The following is a 20,648-nucleotide window of genomic DNA, read 5'->3' as shown; positions in this document are numbered from 1 at the left end:
CTTGTAAACGTATTATTATTATTATTTACGAATTATTATTATAAAATATAAAAAATTACATAAAAATACTTAAAATTCGTACCAGACTGTTTGTCACATCGTATTACTCATACTCGAATCGTGTATGGTCTACACGAAACGCGTACGCCTGTTTATCAAACTGTACGATCAGATCTACACAATTCGTGTAAGGTTTAAGATATACGCGATACGCGTATAAATACGCGAAACGCGTACTGTATAAACACGGCTACAGTACCAGCTAGGTTAAAAATTAGGGTTTTAGTTATTTAATTATTTATATTTAGGTTATTACTATATAATTAGTATTAGTTATTATAAAATACCTTAATACATGTTTTAATCCTAAAAATTAGTATTAATTATTATAAGTTTATAATTTGTAACTAGTTTATAATTAGTTAATTAATTTAATTCCTTTTAATTTGTATTAATCTCATTAAAAATGTCTTTTAGTTAATTTAAATAAATTTATATTATAATTGCTCAAAACAAAATTCTAAACATATAGTTTTATTAAAAATTACTATTTTACTAATTACCATTTAGTAATAAAATTAATGCATCATAATTAGCATAATTTCATTTAGTTCCTTTTTAAGTTATTTATTGTAATCTTGTAATTTTATTTATGAAGTAAATTAGTTAAGTTATTTTCTGTTACTATTATATTATAAATTCCTAATCCAAAATCCCCTTTAACTAAGTTTGACATCAAAGACTATTAAAAACCATTAAACACTCCATCTCCCTGTGGAACGAATCGGATTTACCAACAAACTAAACTACACGGATAGGACTAGTTGCCTATATATGTGTGAAATCAACCTGGATTCAATAAAATACTACATATACAATAAATCAATTCGTGTAACAAAACAACTCAAATCCGTTCATAAATAAAGGTTACGATCCAGCACATCACTTAGGATCTAACTTAAGAACACTAGATCTAGACTTTCTAGTCTAGGATCTTTAAGATCTAACTAAGATCTAAGTTTTACAACTTAGGATCTTGATTATTTAGTTTACTTTCAAGTTTGTAGCTTAATATTACTTTTATAGTTCATGTATGTGTCGGATCTAAGATCTTGATGTAACTTTGGTTCATCAAACTACTTACAACCCTTAATTGAGTTGTGCTACATATCTGAGACTTGCACTAGTGCTATGATGGTCAAAACTTGGTAAAGATGATTGATAAGGCTAAAAAGGAACATATATTTCATAGCAATATCCCTTCTAAATAATAGGTTTTCATATGTAATTGTATTATATTTTCATTGTAATTGTTTAAATAAATAAGTGCGAAGACAAAAGGCGAAAACGAAGATTTGAAGACACAAACGTCCAAAAAGCTCAAATGTACAAGATACAATTCAAAAGGTTCAATTTATTGATGAGAAACGTCTAAAAATGACAAGAGTACAAGTTACAAAACGCAAAGTACAAGATATTAAATTATACGAAAGGACGTTCGAAAATCCGGAACCGGTACCCGAGCCAACTATCAACGCTCGACGCAACGGAGCTAAAATTACAAGTTAACTATGCTCAAGAATATAATATAATATTTAAATAATTCATAATAAGAATAATAATAAATAATAAAAAGTTGTTAATTGAGCATAGTTAAGGGGTCATAAGTGAAAATTTCAAATCACCAATTGCCTATAAAATGGAATTCACGGAGTAATGAAAAAATACACCTTTTCTTCTTTCTTTCTCTTTACATGTAATATATATATTTATAATTATAATTTTAATTTTAGTTTAAGTTTAATAATAATTGGGTTATTGTAAGGAATGTTTTACGGGTTTTAAAGTCGAAACTCTGTCCGTGTAACGCTACACGATTAATAATCACTGTAAGTTATGTTCTTCCTTTTTAAATTAATGTCTCGTAAATAAGTTATTATTATGCTTATTTAAGCCGAAGTAATCGTGATGTTTGACTAAATATTAAGACGGGGTTATTGGATTTTGTACCATAATTAAGGTTTGGGCAAAAGACCGACACTTGTGGAAATTGGACTATTGACTATTAATAGATGGGGGTATTGTCTAATTGAGTGACAACTCATTGGAGTCTGTCGAACCTATCTTCAAATTAATTATCCTAATAATTAATAATGATTATGGTTGTCCTATTTAGTGACGTTCATATGGAATCTATTATAATCATTTAATTAATTATTCGGGTTGGGTAATTGATTATTCAAACTGATCAAGTGAGTAAATTAATATTCATATCTAATCAAAACAGGGGTGGATTACATACAGTGATAACTGGTATAATTGTTGACAGAAGTGATAACTGCGTCACAGTTTAAATCCTTAATTAGTTGGAATATTTTACTTCGGGTATAAGGGTAATTTGACGAGGACACTCGCACTTTATATTTATGACCGATGGACTATTATGGATAAAAACCAGATAGGTATCAAATAAACCATGACAAAGGACAATTAACCCGAGTAACAATTAATTAAAATCAAAACGTTAAACATCATGATTACGGAAGTTTAAATAAGCATAATCCTTTTATTTCATATTCTATCGCAATTTTATTTATTGTTATTTTATTTATCGTCATTTATATATTTTACGCACTTTAATTATTGTCATTTATCTTTACCTTAAAAATATAAAATCCACAAACCGGTCATTAAACGGTAAAAAACCCCCTTTTATAATAATATTACTACTTATATATATATATATATATATATATATATATATATATATATATATATATATATATATAGTTTTATAAAAATATAGTACGTAATCACTAGCTCCCTGTGGAACGAACCGGACTTACTAAAAACTACACTACTCTACGATTAGGTACACTGCCTATAGTGTTGTAGCAAGGTTTAGGTATATCCCATCCGTAAATTAATAAAACTTGTGTCATATTTTGTAGTATTTTGTATTAAAAATAATACTATTTCGTACCCTCACGCTACATCATCAAGTTTTTGGCGCCGCTGCTGGGGACAGCTAAAACGCTATATTTTTAATTTATATCTGTAAAAATATAGTTATAAAAAAAGTAATTTCGGGGACACTTTTTGTGTTTTCACGGGGTATTTAAGTTTTTTTTTTTTTTTAGTTTTTGATTGATTAAAGATATATTAATTTAAATATAATAATTTAATAAATATAATAATATAATAATATTGAAATAAAATATAATAATATAATAATATTTTAGAATCAAATTTGATACGTAAAAGTTTTAAAAGTTTTAAAAAGTCGTATTTATTAAATATTTCAGGGGTATATTATGTAACTTATAATTAATAATTTCTATAATGTCGCTTTCATGTGAATAGTAAATTAATTAATTTCTTTCCTTTACTATTTTGAATCGTAAAAGTTTTAAAAGTTTTAAAAAGTCGTATTTATTAAATATTTCAGAGGTATATTATGTAACTTGCAATTAATAATTTCTATCATGTCGCGTTCATGTGAATAGTAAATTAATTAATTTCTTTTCATTTACTATTCATGAATAGTAAATGAGTAAAAAAAAAGTTTTGAAAAAAAATAATAATAATAAAAAAATTATTAATTCCTTTTTAAAAAAAAAATTGTAAAAAAAATCATTTTTTTTAAAGAAAAATTTTTTTTTAAAAAAAAATATATATATATAAAAAAAATTTTAAAATCCTTAAAAAACGAAATATAAAAAAAAATTTAAAATATTTTTTTATTACCTTTAGATTTTTAGACTCTAGTTACAATTTTTAGTATTAAGTTTAGTTTTGCCATAGTTATTTTTATTTCTAGAATTTTTAGGTTTGCCGTAAAATTCCTTAAGTGCTTATTCCTTAGACTAAGATTTATGTGCTTAAGAATTTTGCGACGCCGTTTTTCGCGCTACTTTCTTATTTTTATTTTTCGACGCCTATTTTTCGACCTTTTATTTTTCGACCTTTTTCGACGCGTTTTTTTTTCTTTCTTATTTCTCGCTATTCTAGTTTTAGGATAAGATTTTTATTCTACTTCTTTTCTAAATTTCTTAAAATTACGAAAATTTATTTTAAGTGGTTAAATTGATAGACATCAAAATTTTCTGGTTCGTAGTAATAGTTGGATTTGTGCGTGGACCGGGTTATTGGAGCCAAACAGTACTCAATTATATTGAGACCAAACGAATCCTGCCCCTCTGCTGCATCTTTTGGCTATTCGAAACGTGGGCAAAATCAGAAAAGTCTATTAATTGGATAACTTATATAATTTTTCTTTTCTTTTAAAAACTAATAGGATATTCAGTGAATGCACCGAGTAAAACGTTCACCACCTTTCATACGTTCACCACCTATAACTCGATCAAGACATCTAGCCAATATTGTCGCAGTTGATTTTTCTTTAGAATCATCATCTAGTCGACCAAGAACTCCAACTCAAATTTTCGATAATCCATCTTTTGAACCCGACCTCACAATTGAGAATCCGGAGAATATTCAAGGACAATTCCAAGATCCTGAACCACTAATCATTCCTCCTGAACCACAAACAGTTAAATCAGAATCTTCTAGTGATTCGTATTCAACAAATTCAATTATGGAAGTAACGGAACCTCTAAGTATGGAAGATCGAATGAGAGCCACACGCACGGGCCAAGGTCACGCCATTATTCAGCTAGATGTTAGAGCATCAGATTTTGAAATCAAAGGACAAATCCTACACATGATCACCAATCAGTGCCAATTTGGTGGTACAACAAAAGAAGATCCAAACGAACATCTTCGAACTTTTAATCGGATTTGTAATCTCTTTAAAATCCGAGAAGTTGAGGATGAAACTATTTATCTTATGTTGTTCCCATGGACTTTAAAGGGAGAAGCCAAAGATTGGTTAGAATCATTACCTGAAGGAACGATTGACACATGGGATGTTTTAGTTGAGAAATTTCTTCAAAGATTCTTTCCGGCATCTAAAGCCGTGAGACTTCAAGGAGAAATTGCCACGTTCATGCAAAAACCAAATGAAACATTATATGAGGCGTGGACAAGATTTGGAAAGTTGTTGAGAGGATGTCCTCAACACGGTTTAGACACTTATCAAATAGTACAAATATTCTACCAAGGTGTCAACGTTGCTACACGAAAAGACATCGACATAACAGCTGGTGGTTCCATTATGAAGAAAACCGCAACTGAAGCTTACAAAATTATTGATAACACAGCCTCCCACTCTCATGAGTGGCACCAAGAGAAAGATATATATCGTTCATCTAAAGCGGCTAGAGCCGATTCTAGCCATAACTTTGATTCCGTTTCCGCAAAAATAGATGCTTTCGAGAGACGAATGGAAAAGATGAATAAAGATATTCACGCAATACGAATCAGTTGTGAGCAATGCGGTGGACCACACTTAATGAAAGACTGTCACATTGAACAAACGATGGAACAACGTGAGAATGTTGTCTACATGAACTAAAGGCTGAAAAATAGTTATCAGAATAATTATCAACCGCCAAGGCCAAACTTCAATCGAAATCAAAACATTCTTTACAATCCAAAAGGACCCGACAATAACTCGTATAACCAACAAGGTCCGAATAACCAACCAACTCAAAACAACACTTTCAATCAACAAAGACCTGGCTTGTATAAACCACCACAACAAACTGAAGAGAAAAAGTCAAATCTGGAAGAAGTGGTATTTAAGCTAGTTGAATCTCAAACACAATTTATTGAAACTCAAACTCAAATGAATGAGAGGTTTGATCAGTCATTTAGAACTCAACAAGCTTCTATTTTGAATCTAGAAAAACAAGTAGGTACTCTTGTTAGATTGATGAGTGAAAGGAAACAAGGAAAGCTACCGAGTAATACTGAAGTAAATCCTCGGAATGAAAATGTTAATATGGTTTCAACAAATTCTGAAAAACCAGCATCAGAAGATGGGGAGGTTTTAGATGTAAGTAACAATGAAGAAGTTACACCACCACCACCACCCGAGTATGTAAAGCCAGTGGTGGCACCATACAGACCACCCATCCCGTTTCCAAGAAAAGGAGTTGAGTATGAGCAAAGTAATAGGTAATAAAGTTTGTGATACCTCCGGAAAGAAGAAGAAGAAGAATAAAAAAGTGCAAGAAACAAAAACAGTAGAAGTAAACCCGGTGAAGACAGTTCCACCAAATCCTCCACCTAGGGTAGGTGATCCGGGTGAATTTATTGTTCCTTGTCTACTTAGTGACTGTGTCATGTATGATGCACTAGCAGATTTAGGTTCAAGTGTGAGTGTTATGCCTCTTTCATTATATAAGAGATTAGGTGTAGGTGAGTTAACTCCAACGGATATGAGTGTTTGACTCCTTGATCAAACCATTAAGCACCCAGTTGGAATTGCTGACAACCTACCCGTTCAAGTAGGTAATTTAACCTTTCTAGTCGAATTCATTGTCATTGACATAGAAGAGGACTCAAACGTTCCTCTAATTTTAGGTCGACCATTCTTAGCGTCCACCGGGGCGTTATTTGATGTAAGAAAGGGTAGAATGACACTTAGTAATGATGGGAAATCGATCACCTTTATGATTCAAAAGTCTAAATATCCACAAACCAAAACCGTTGAACTGACAAAAATGATTGGTAAGAACCATGTTGTTTTACCAACTCCAACGGTAATGCTTAACAATAATAGAACGCCTAAGTGTGGGGAAAATGAAGTAACACCTAATGATGACTTGATAATAAAGAACCTCATAGTTGATACGAAATTAAATGACCCCGTTATTAACAGTTCAATGAAGAAACTTTTTAAACGGGTTATTGATGCTAAAAGTAAGGGGAACTTTAAGTTATATAACCGGTTAGTATCCAATCTGTCGCCTAAAGAAAAGGCGAAGCTAGTTGAATTTGTGGATATTACGGAAAAAGCTGGTCACTGGCTTAAAGCAAAAGTCACAGATATGCAAGTTGATTATGGTCCAAGAGAAATTGACGATGAAGTTATTCACAATTTTGACACCACAGCTACCTAATTGTGGGGAGATTCAAGTGTTCTAAAAAGAAAATGCTCTCTAGAGTTAGTTGTTATGTTCTCGTGTAGTTCCGAGAATGGAATCCGATTGGTCTTTTCCGCTAGCAGACACTAAAGAACTAGTTTTCTCCCCCCATTCTGATTTTTTTTTATTTTGTAGGTTTTATATGAAATTAATATGCTTTTTAAATTTAAGTTTTGTGAGAATTTAAAAACAAAATTAACTTTATTTCATTAAGTAAAAAAATGATTTCTAAAATTCGTCGTGAGTTGAAGATTAGGTAGTTGAACCGAAATTACTTTACCCGAGGGCGGGGCGAAAAATTTTGTCATCATTATTTTTAATTTTATTGATTTAAAGTATGCAAAAAAAAATATATATTTGATTTTATAAATTTTTGAACGTGGGGTAATATACCCAACTTTAAAAATATGTATATATGTTTATATTTTATCATGTAAACAACAGAGTAAAACAACGCACTTTCAAAGACTAACATTAAGTTCAGCAAAAGCTACTGATTTTGACGACAATATGCAAAACAACAAATGTGATATAATAAATGAAGGAATGAACGATGAGGCGTGCCATCTATCATTCGACGAGCTTTGTAATTACAAACTGGATATTTTTAATCACTTTCCTACACTAATCACCCTCATGAATTTATAATTATAGTCTGATTTCATTCAAATGAGGGCATTGCATGATCTCAAGTGTGGGGAAGGGTTATAAATTCTCTCGGGTTTATACTTGGCTTATTTTCTAAATATTATGAAAATTTTAAAATTTTTTAACTAAATGAATTCAAAATCATGTTTATACATATTTATGAACGATAAAACTAGGTGTTAATGCCGAAATTATTGTTACCTCGGAAAGGACATAAATTGAGAAACAACTAAAACGCTTGAATTTATTTATTAAGATATAAAAAGACGCATGAAAAAAGCCAAGTGTGGGGAGAATGTACCAAGTTATTCAATTAAAAACTATCTATCACATGTTTTTGTAAAGATATTGCAGGTGCTTTTACTTTGGACTAAATTAACTGGTTTACCCGATTTACTGTAAGAAAGATGGATCTACACGATGAATCAATTCCATCATTAAAAGGAAGTAAAGTCTTCCGAAAAAGACACGCGCTTCTTGATTTAGGTCAAGAAGTTGTCGTCCAGACCAGCTGTAGGTTGACGAAAAATCTAGAAAAGTCATCTCTAAAATCAGCAGGAAATCCACGGACCTCAGCATCAAACAGGGTCGCCAAGTGGTCAGATTTATCCTAACCATGAGAAGGATTTATCTCGTACAATGGGGGGGGGGGCACCGTGCAAATTAGCTTGATAAGACTAATGAATCAAATCCCCAGAAAGGATAATCTCCTTAAAGATCAAAAATCAGCTTTTAAGACTGATATTACTCAATCCTAGAGATTGACCTTAAAGATTGAGAATTACAAACTCATGGAATTCAATGATATCTAAACTCGAGCTTGAACGAGAAAATATTTTGATCAAATTACAAACCGATTTGTTTTCTGAAAACCCATTTTTAATGCGTTCATTACCATTGAACGTAAAATCCTAGGAATTCACCTGGAATTCATTAGGTCACCTGAACCAAATCGGGTGTCAACCGTAAGAACGGTGGTTGCATAGCATGGTCGGAGACAGGACCTTGTGTCAGACCGAAAAACTATAGGGTGATCTTTACTATTGCTCCTACAAAGGATAGTAACTGCATCTGACACGTTTTTGACCATAATTAAAAGCATGTCAGGGGACATTGCCTTAACAGTTGCTTGTTCAACGCTTTCCTTTACAACCGGACGGTAGTTTACCGAAAGGTAATATACGGAGCAAGTATACTGGATGTGTGCTTTCCTAAATACAAGGTTAGCAAGTGGGTAACACAAAACCACAAGTGTTGAGCTAAAATTTTTAAATCTGAAACCCACACAACCCACAAAAATATTTTGCAAACACCGGTGAAGGGTTATTCCGGAAAACTTATCTAGGGTAAAAGCTAGATTAAATTTTCAAAAAGATCAAATGTTTTCATAAAGATCCAATTTCCTTAAGGATCTACATTTTCATAGTCATGTGGGACTGTAAACCACCTTTCAAATGTGCACTTTACTTTGGAAACCGAAAGTAAATCGGCTATTTGATTGCAAGTGTCGTTGACCTAAACCCGAGGCAACTGTGGATGACACACCCACCTTTAACCATGGTTCTATCGTTACTATCATTGTTTATACCACCATATCAAAATCACTAATGTACAAAGTGTGATGAATAAAAAAGTGATTCATGTATGTTTTTATTTCAAGTTCTGTATTGCTTGAGGACAAGCAACGCTCAAGTGTGGGGATATTTGATAAGGCTAAAAAGGAACATATATTTCATAGCAATATCCCTTCTAAATAATAGGTTTTCATATGTAATTGTATTATATTTTCATTGTAATTGTTTAAATAAATAAGTGCGAAGACAAAAGGCGAAAACGAAGATTTGAAGACACAAACGTCCAAAAAGCTCAAATGTACAAGATATAATTCAAAAGGTTCAATTTATTGATGAGAAACGTCTAAAAATGACAAGAGTACAAGTTACAAAACGCAAAGTACAAGATATTAAATTATACGAAAGGACGTTCGAAAATCCGGAACCGGTACGCCAACTATCAACGCTCGACGCAACGGAGCTAAAATTACAAGTTAACTATGCTCAAGAATATAATATAATATTTAAATAATTCATAATAAGAATAATAATAAATAATAAAAAGTTGTTAATTGAGCATAGTTAAGGGGTCATAAGTGAAACTTTCAAATCACCAATTGCCTATAAAATGGAATTCACGGAGTAATGAAAAAATACACCTTTTCTTCTTTCTTTCTCTTTACATGTAATATATATATTTATAATTATAATTTTAATTTTAGTTTAAGTTTAATAATAATTGGGTTATTGTAAGGAATGTTTTACGGGTTTTAAAGTCGAAACTCTGTCCGTGTAACGCTACACCATTAATAATTACTGTAAGTTATGTTCTTCCTTTTTAAATTAATGTCTCGTAACTAAGTTATTATTATGCTTATTTAAGCCGAAGTAATCGTGATGTTTGACTAAATATTAAGACGGGGTTATTGGATTTTGTACCATAATTAAGGTTTGGGCAAAAGACCGACACTTGTGGAAATTGGACTATTGACTATTAATAGATGGGGGGTATTGTCTAATTGAGTGACAACTCATTGGAGTCTGTCGAACCTATCTTCAAATTAATTATCCTAATAATTAATAATGATTATGGTTGTCCTATTTAGTGACGTTCATATGGAATCTATTATAATCATTTAATTAATTATTCGGGTTGGGTAATTGATTATTCAAACTGATCAAGCGGGTAAATTAATATTCATATCTAATCAAAACAGGGGTGGATTACATACAGTGATAACTGGTGTAATTGTTGACAGAAGTGATAACTGCGTCACAGTTTAAATCCTTAATTAGTTGGAATATTTGACTTCGGGTATAAGGGTAATTTGACGAGGACACTCACACTTTATATTTATGACCGATGGACTATTATGGATAAAAACCAGATAGGTATCAAATAAACCATGACAAAGGACAATTAACCCGAGTAACAATTAATTAAAATCAAAACGTTAAACATCATGATTACGGAAGTTTAAATAAGCATAATCCTTTTATTTCATATTCTATCGCAATTTTATTTATTGTTATTTTATTTATCGTCATTTATATATTTTACGCACTTTAATTATTGTCATTTATCTTTACGCTTAAAAATATAAAATCCACAAACCGGTCATTAAACGGTAAAAAACCCCTTTTTATAATAATATTACTACTTATATATATATATATATATATATATATATATATATATATATATATATATATATATATATATATATATATATATATATATATATATATTATATAAATATAGTTTTATAAAAATATAGTACGTAATCACTAGCTCCCTGTGGAACGAACCGGACTTACTAAAAACTACACTACTCTACGATTAGGTACACTGCCTATAGTGTTGTAGCAAGGTTTAGGTATATCCCATCCGTAAATTAATAAAACTTGTGTCATATTTTGTAGTATTTTGTATTAAAAATAATACTATTTCGTACCCTCACGCTACATCATCAATGATGTAAACACATCAACGAGTTGTACACTTGAAGCTATATGCATCAAGGATGAGAACCGTGATGAACTTCAAGCACCAAGAACCCACTGGAACACATTGTTTACTATTTTATAGAACTGATCAGACTACTTGGGCTACTGTAAAGTTTATTTTCAGTTATTTTGGTTCGATTAGATGATTTTCCATTTAGACCTCGTCTTAATCCGAGTTACGGTTTAGGATCTATGGCCTCCCGAAAGTCACTACACCCTATTAATGTTGTGCTGAAATTTCTAACCTACTCGCACTTAAACCGTCACCACGGTCAAACAAAGATGAGTTTGGTTCTGGAAATTGGTCACTACCTAGGGGACTCATATATGGAGCCAAGTCCACTGGTCTAACCTCATTTCAGTTTGTATAGAGGTCGTGGCGACTGAACGAACTCAGCCTTTATTTCAAACCCTAGTCTTGACTTAAAACTTACTTTACACTTTTTGTTTAATGATGAATGATGATGGTACTTAAGACCTAATTTACATACATTTAAACCTTTGGGAACGATTTACTAACTTAGTAACTTTTGACTTAGGTTGAGGACCTTCGGACCAACTACTTTGCTTACTTTACCGCGTATCGACTTTTACTACTTTCCATTGTGAGTTATAGCATCCCTTTTTACTTTAACTATTTTGGGAACTGAGAATACATGCGCATTTTATGTTTTACATACTAGGCATGAGTACTTAAACTTTATATATGTGTGGGTTATACAACGGCATAAACTTTCCCCTTAACTCGGTAACGTTTAGTCACTGGTCTTTGAACCGGTGAACGCGAATCTTAGATATGGATCCATAGGGTTTGACATCCCCACTCGGGCTAGTAGCGCTAGCATTTAACGGGTGTTTTATACTTCGTAAATATACGCACTCGCCAAGTGTACTTTTAGGGGGTGATAAACGTTAAGTTAGTTACCAAGTGCCCACGGTTAAACATATACTTTATCATACTGTTTTGAAACGCTGTTTGCAGCACTGAAATCTCGTGGCCTACATTACATTACTGTTATACTTAAATTATAGCTCACCAACGTTTGTGTTGACGTTTTTAAACATGTTTTTCTCAGGTGCTTAAGGTTTGCTTGCTTCCGCTGTTGTACTAGTCATGCTTTGTAGACTTCCACTGCCTTTGATAGAGATGTCACCGCATGAAACATTTTATCTTGCATTCAAACTTTATTACTTTTGAAACAATGTATTTGTAACGACCTATGGGTCACATACTATTATTGCTTGCTATTCGTAGAAGCATACTTTTGGTTGTTAAACATTTGACGTTGGTTAAAACGTCACTCTTTTTTTGAATGCAACTTATTTTGAAACAACATATAGTGTTTGACCTTGTAATGATCCTATTGTTGATGGTCCGTACATGATGATTTAGTACGGGGCGTCACAGGATGAACCAACCACACTTCATCTACGGAAGAAAAGATTTATGCACATAGTTATGCACCTGAAAAATTCTCAGAACCTGAGTAAACATTTGACACGTATCTGTGCTAATTCCTTTGGCGTTGTTATTACTGAAAATAACTTTTCAATCCCTTTTTAAAATAGCCAATTTTTCACAGCTCCAGCAAATCAATTTCGACTTTTCATTCGGATTTGCCTTATTATAACCTTGATATATACGTTTGCCTTTTCGTCATCGTTACCGGGGAACCTTTTGTACCCCATCACATTAGCAGTAAACTTACCAGCAACTTCATTACTTATTGGCTTAAGTCTCTCCGAAGAACCATTATATTTGTTCGTTAAAACCTATTCATATACTCATCCACATCTTATAACGAGAATTACCACATCAATTACCAGGAATTAACAATCAGTATTTAGAAATCTCGCAGCATGTCTACATCAACAGTTATATGGATACGTATAACCTTTATCTCTTAGAATAATGACCTTCTATTCTGAAATTTTGAAAAGCACCCAGTCTGCGAATCAATACTCTGAATTTTGAAAAGTTGAATGAAGCAACAAAAACTGTAAACGACCTTAACAGCCAAAAGTTTGATGATAAAGAATTGTATGTTGGCAAGGCTCAGAAATGTTGGAACTGGAAAACAGATTGAGCAAACCATGAAGGAGGCTGTGGACAAATTACAAAGACTAAACCTGCCTTCAAAGAATCCAAATGATTCCGTATCTGCTGAAGTCATTAATGAATAACTTGCTCCTGATTCTACACTTTTACGGACAAAACTTCATCATCATCCATCGATATTAGAAATTCTAAGATATCATCGTATCTTTCATTATAAATATCCTCGATAATTCTGAAAATATTTTCATAACTATCCTTATCTGAAATCATTTATCTTTTCGCATTATCTGTATACTTCATAAAGGAAACAATTTAGCTTCTATATTCTGTAAAACTTCGAGTTTAAACTATGAATGTTTTTGAAGTAGTGTTGGGAACTGAAGTATGAGTTAGTATAATATAATGAGATCAACGTGATTATATTACAGTAAGTCATGCTGAGTTTTTAAATGGAACGTGATGATTCACAGGTCATAACGTCATCATGTGCCATGTTACACGACTCTTACATTCTACTTAATCTCTAAACATATCAAGAACATAATTTCCTGATAGCTCTATCTTTTCTCTTGAATTCTGGTAATTTGACAAATCAAATCGTGCTACTATATTTCCTTTCTACCTTGTATATTATGATAATTCGGAACTCCATACCTACGAATTCTAGACCATTACTTACGAAAAGAAAACAAAAGCATGAAGCTCCGAAATAGAAAGGGGGTATAAATCGCAGCAAATAAAAGAGAGCATTAACTGTGAATGACAATGATTATAGAAGACGGAAGCAAGGACTCCGAAATATAAGGGAGAATATAAAACCCGATAACAACACATAAATTACAAACCGTGGATATCAATGTTTATCGCAACATAAAGACACGGGAGAATTAAAAATACTATAACCCCAAGGGCGAAGTAGAAGTAAACATATTCCTCCGGTGGAAGTTGGAAAAGGAGAATGATTGTCGCGATAGTCAGGATAAGGACAAGGATCAGAACTGGATTAAGCATTTTCACAATATTTTGAATTTGGGAATTAAGTATAGAAGTGGTGAAAACTAATGGAACGGAAAAGGTAAATTTATAATGGAAATATCAGACGTAGTAATCGGGACAGATCATCGCATTTAATTAAAGAGATCTTAATTTCCTTAAATCTAGAAGAATCAGATCTTATAGATTTCCAAGATTTTCTTTTAATCCCTTGAATTCCGGAATTCAACCATGACTACATCAAAAGTTATGACGAAACTTATTTTCCTCATTCCACTATCTTGAGACAGCTTCATCTATACACTTCAAGTAACCGAATCGTTTTATCTACATTACTCATTAATGATAAAACTCTATTTATCAACTCATATTAGTCATGAAAACATTTTTATGGTTAGCCATGACGACCTTACTCAAATTTCGGGATGAAATTTCTTTAACGGGTAGGTACTGTGACGACCCGGAAATTTTTGACCAAATTTAAACTTGATCTTTATATGTTTCCGACACGATAAGCAAAGTCTGTAAAGTTAAATCTCAAAAATTTTGAACTGTTTCATATATTCAATTGACCTTCGACTGTTCTCGACGATTCACTAACAACTGGTTGTAAGTAGATAAAAATATATTTCAATATATATAGATATGTATATATTTGAAGTCTAAATTTAAAATACTATATGTTTTAGTTAACTATGTAAAATAAAAATAAAATATAATTACTAAAATAAATACATATATATAAAGTATATTAAAAATAAATATTTAATGATTGTAATACTCGTTTGAGCTTCCAATTGATATTAGACAAGTTTAATACGAACTTATACGAATTTTAAATAAACGGTGATCCGAAAATGAGTACTATAAATTTTAGGCTTACTAAAAATGTATTTAGGATCTAGTTATTAAATTTTAGCACTTTTTATATTTCACCCATAAATGAGAGGGACATTTGATGTAATTTTTATTTAATAAATTAATGATCGAATTTTATACCATAATGACCAAAATAAATAAATATAGTTAATTTAAAAATATGAGATTTTTCTGAACACTTTTATCCGCCACTAGTTTCGCACGATACACAGTTGGTGAAAACTGTCGGTAACTAAATAACAAATAATACACATCAATGATTGAAATTAATAAAGTGTTTACTATGCTTAATTGGGAATTACTATTCGTTATTATTGAAATCTACTGTGCTTGTTTTGTTTACTTTCTTCACCGAATCTCATTCTATATATATACAGATATACATATTTATATGCTTAACCATCTATCAACCTTTTACATATTCCTGTTTCACTATTTGCTTTTTGACTCTTACTCAAACTCTCATTCTATAAATATAATGTACAACCTGCAGAGACAGATATAGATTTATGGAATATAAATATAACATATACCTATACATTTGAGATATATTTTCAAACAACCAAATCACCATCTATCTTTTGTGTTTTATACTACAATCGTCACACACCACCCAACCACCATGAGCACATTCCATTACCACAAACAACAAAAACCCACCACCATCAATGTAACGACCCGAAAATTTTCGAACAAATTTAAACTTAATCTTATAATGATTTCGACATGATAAGCAAAGTCTGTAATGTTAAAATCTTAAAAACTTTGAACTGTGTTTAATATATTCATTTAACCTTCGACTAGTTCCGACGATTCACAAATAACTATTTGTAAATAAGATACATATATATTTAAAAATGTATATATGTATATATTAATATAATTTAAAATATTATATTATGTAGTTATTAGAATTAATTTTGTAAAATAAAATGATATATGTAATAATAAAATTTATTATTAAAATAAATATATATAAAGTATATTAAAAATATATATATTTGGTTTCGAATTCATTCTGTAAACGATAGTAGCACTCGTTCATCAGTCGATGGTTAATTGAGCAAGTTTAATTCAAACAATTTTAAAATAAACTGTGATACGAAAATGAGTTCTATAAATTTTAGGCTTATTAAAAATGTATTTAGGAACTATTTGTTAAGTTTTAACACTTTTTATATTTCACCCATAAATGAGAGGGACAGTTGTTGTAATTTTTATTTAATAGTTAATGATCGAATTTTATACCATAATGACCAAAATAAATAAATATACTTAAGTTAAAAGTATGAGATTTTTCTGAATACCTTTAACCGCCACTGATTAACAACGGAGTACGAATTTCAGTCCGTGAATGAAATAGTAGACGACGACTAACTTAATCACACGTTTATATTTTAAATAATATTATAATTATTATTTTATTAATTTATACTTTCGATTGATTGAACTTATAACAGACAATTTGAAATCAAGAATCAATTAATGATTTAACGTCACTGTGTTTAATTGAGTGATTTGTACTATAATTGTTTTCCTATCATCTTTATATATTATATATTATATATGCACATGGGTGAGGAATATATCATCCCCATCCTCACACTTTCACTGCCCATTTGATTCCACACCCACTTTCTCACTTCACCAAATATGTGAGTGTATCTCATAAACCATTTCACTTCATCAACCAAACCGTATCACCTTAAACAACCCATCTTTCGGCTACTTGAAACCCACCACCAACCAACTTGTATTTCAATTGTTGCTTCTTAAATCACCATGTACAAACTCACACCCATCTTCAATTCAACCGAGAACCACATGATCGTATCTTTATTTTGCAACCCAAACAAAATCATCATAACCATCAGATCACCATGAACCATCCACCACCCTCCTCACCAAGAACCACTTCTACCACCGTCCTCTAACACCGGCTATCATCACCACAGCTCATCGCCACCACCTTTTATCATCCGTGAATCAAACACCACCCCACCACCATTCTAATGTTACACTCTTCTTCCCTACCCACACAAAACCACCGTAAACCTCAATGTAAAACCCTTTTATAACTACTACTGTAGCTACGCTTATGTTGCTGCAAACTTACTATTTTTTTTTCTGTCCGTCGTTGATCACCACAGAGAAAAAAACCATCACCCACGATCAACTACAACATCCATATCACCACCCTTCTTATATTCTTATCTGTTTCTCGTGTAAACCTCGAATAAACCACCATCTGTCCTTAACCGATACTGTTTTTGTTTCACGTCCGGTTCGACACAGACCCAACACCGTATAACAAAAATTTTAAGATCATCTCTTGCGTACTATATATATTTGAGCTGCTACTGCATTTAGCTTTCTTCTCTTTCGAATAATTGTGCAGCTCGAACACCATGGAAACTATCTTCATCCGTTGCCATCTAAAAATCAAAAGCAATTCGGTTCAAAACCAACAAAACCCAACCACCTGCAACTACGATATTATTTTCTGTTTTTCCTAGTTAATTCGGACACAACACCATTTAAACCACCAGCATTTTTCTATCATAACCATTATCACTGCTACTGGTTTTTCTTTTTCTTTCTCTGTGACTATTTTGTTGCTGTTTGTTCAAACTATAACCACAACCACTTGTAATTCTATTGATTTGTTACCCAATTCAAACGATCACCATCATTAGAACATTAGATAATGCATGTGGGGTTTTTGCTTTTATTAATGCATGGTGGGGTTTAGAGGATTATTGATAATTGATATCTGTCGTTGTTCATAAAAGAAAAAGAGTGGCAGACAACTTGTGAATCAAAAAATCCACTTGCAAATAAACCAAATATTTATATATTACAACCTTTTTTTGTTTTGGGCCGTAAATCCCTTTTTGGGCTTGATTAAACTATTAAGTGGACTACTACAAAAACTGTAGTGGACTGTTATTGTGGACTACGGCTCAACTTTGAAATCGAACAAAATCTTGGCCAGTGGTGTTAGACTTCGATGATGATTACAAAAGCCGATAATAATGATGATGGGTATACGATGGGGAATGATTATGAATAGCGATGATGAACATGTTGAACGAAAATGATATCGATGATGAAACAGAAAGATGGCTAGCGATGTTGAGTTCATGGTGATAAAAATAATAATAATAATGATGATGATTTGACCATGAATAGGATAATGATAACGTGATACTTTGATGATGATAATAAAGGTATAATTAATGTTATAATTATTACTAACAAATTATTATTATTATTAATATTATTATTAATTGATTATGATAATGATATAGTAATATTTAAGAATGATAAATGATAAGGATGATGAGGTTAGATGATAAAACGGGTTCTTTTACATGTTAAATAAATAATCGAGTAAATTATAACAAGAAAGTTATAAGTGGTTTGGGAGAAAAATGGTCAAGCGAGAGATCGCGGGTTCGAGCTCGAACTCTGGCTTTTATTTTGAAAGTTTACTACTCTAAAGGTATTATTATTATTTTTATTATTATCATTATTATTATTTTCAAATCTAATTATTATTATTAACATTAATTTATTATTATTATAATTATTATTTTTACAAACAACAGATATCTATATAAAAATATATATCTATTATATATATCTTACGTATACTAATTTTAGAATTTTTTTTATATTAACTAATGTAATATTATTTATATTGATATCACATTTATTAAAGTATATATATCATATAAGTACTATAACAAATAATAAGGATTAATATGAATATATATAAGGATATTAATTTATATATATTATAGGGTATATATAAACTTAGTTGATTAATATTACAATGTGTTAATATATATACTTGATATAGGTACGTGAATCCGAGGCCAACCCTACACTTGTTCAATGTTGTCATATGTATTTTACTACAAAATACAGTATAGTGAGCTTCATTTGCTCCCTTTTTAAATGCTTTTGCAATATATATTTTTGGGACTGAGAATACATGCGCTGTTTTTATAAATGTTTTACGAAATAGACACAAGTAATCGAAACTACGTTCTATGGTTGAATTGTTATACCGGATATCACCCTTGTTGAACTTGGTAGCCTAAGAATTGGTGTTCATTATAATTGCCACCAATTGACGCGAATCCTAAAGATAGATATATGGGCTTTGACACGCCCCAGTCAGAGAATTTGAACTGCTTTAGTACTTTGATATTTATATGTTTGGGGATATTCTAGATGCATTTTGTTAATGTCGGTTACCAGGTGTTCAATCCATATGAATGAATTTTAAACACTTGCGAGTGTATGATTATTGAATAAATGAAATCTTGTGGTTTATTAAAATGATGGAAATAATTGATTACGATAAACTAATGAACTCACCAACCTTTTGGTTGACATTTGAAAGCATGTTTATTCTCAGGTATGAAAGAAATCTTCCGTTGTGCATTTGCTCATTTTAGAGACATTACTTGGAGTCGATCATCGCAATGGGACCAAATATTGATGACTTCGTCCAGATGGATTAGGACGGGGCATGACATGTGGTATCAAAGCGGTGGTCTTAGCGAACCAGGTCTTGCATTAGTGTGCCTAACTGATAGTTGCTTAGATGCATTAGTGAGTCTGGACTTCGACCGTGTCTGCATGTCAAAAGTTTTGCTTATCATTTTGTGTCAAAAATTACCTACTTATCATCCTTAGGAAAGTACCTGCTTATCATTCTTAGTCTAGACACATCTTACTGCATTGATTGCATGAATAGTGTATAGACAAAATTCATATTTTAGCGTATCTGTTACCGTAAAACTTTGCCTAACATATTCCGTAATTTCCTCCGTAATCTACGAAGACTTTTGTTCTATATATATAGATATTCTATGTAATTAGAATATCATCCGATAGCCGGAAATCATTTCCTATCGAAAATCCTTTATCTAACCATATAAGACGGAACTCGCAACTAGTCCAAATTCCTTGAATTCCGACAGCTATTCCGATATGGATTTCCACTCGAACTCCAAAAGCAGTGTAACTGAAATGGATCAACCAATTAGCCATCATCAATTCTGGATGAATTGGGGATGAGTTCGTAGTCGAATTAATCAATGGAGACGAGAAGAAGGCGATCCTTTCCACCAACCACATTCCCCTCTTGACGAAGAACCTGAAGCACTTACCGGCGAACCTATCTGAAACACCATTTTCAGCCTCATTTCCCAAATATCTCTCCTCGATTATATTCTATCTAAGATTCTAACCCTTATTCATCCGTTCGTTAATACCGACAATCATCCCGGAATAATAGAAGAAGTCAACGAACTTCGCGCTCGAGTAATCAATTTGGAGAATATGGTGCAAAATTTACCAGCTTCAGCAACATCACTGGCATCAACAGTACCATCAATAAATAGCACCAGTACCATCAACAATCCATGCCTCAACATCTCA

This window comes from Rutidosis leptorrhynchoides, chromosome 6 (genome assembly GCF_046630445.1).
Source record: "Rutidosis leptorrhynchoides isolate AG116_Rl617_1_P2 chromosome 6, CSIRO_AGI_Rlap_v1, whole genome shotgun sequence".
Taxonomy (NCBI): Eukaryota; Viridiplantae; Streptophyta; class Magnoliopsida; order Asterales; family Asteraceae; genus Rutidosis; species Rutidosis leptorrhynchoides.
This window is presented reverse-complemented; position numbering follows the sequence as displayed.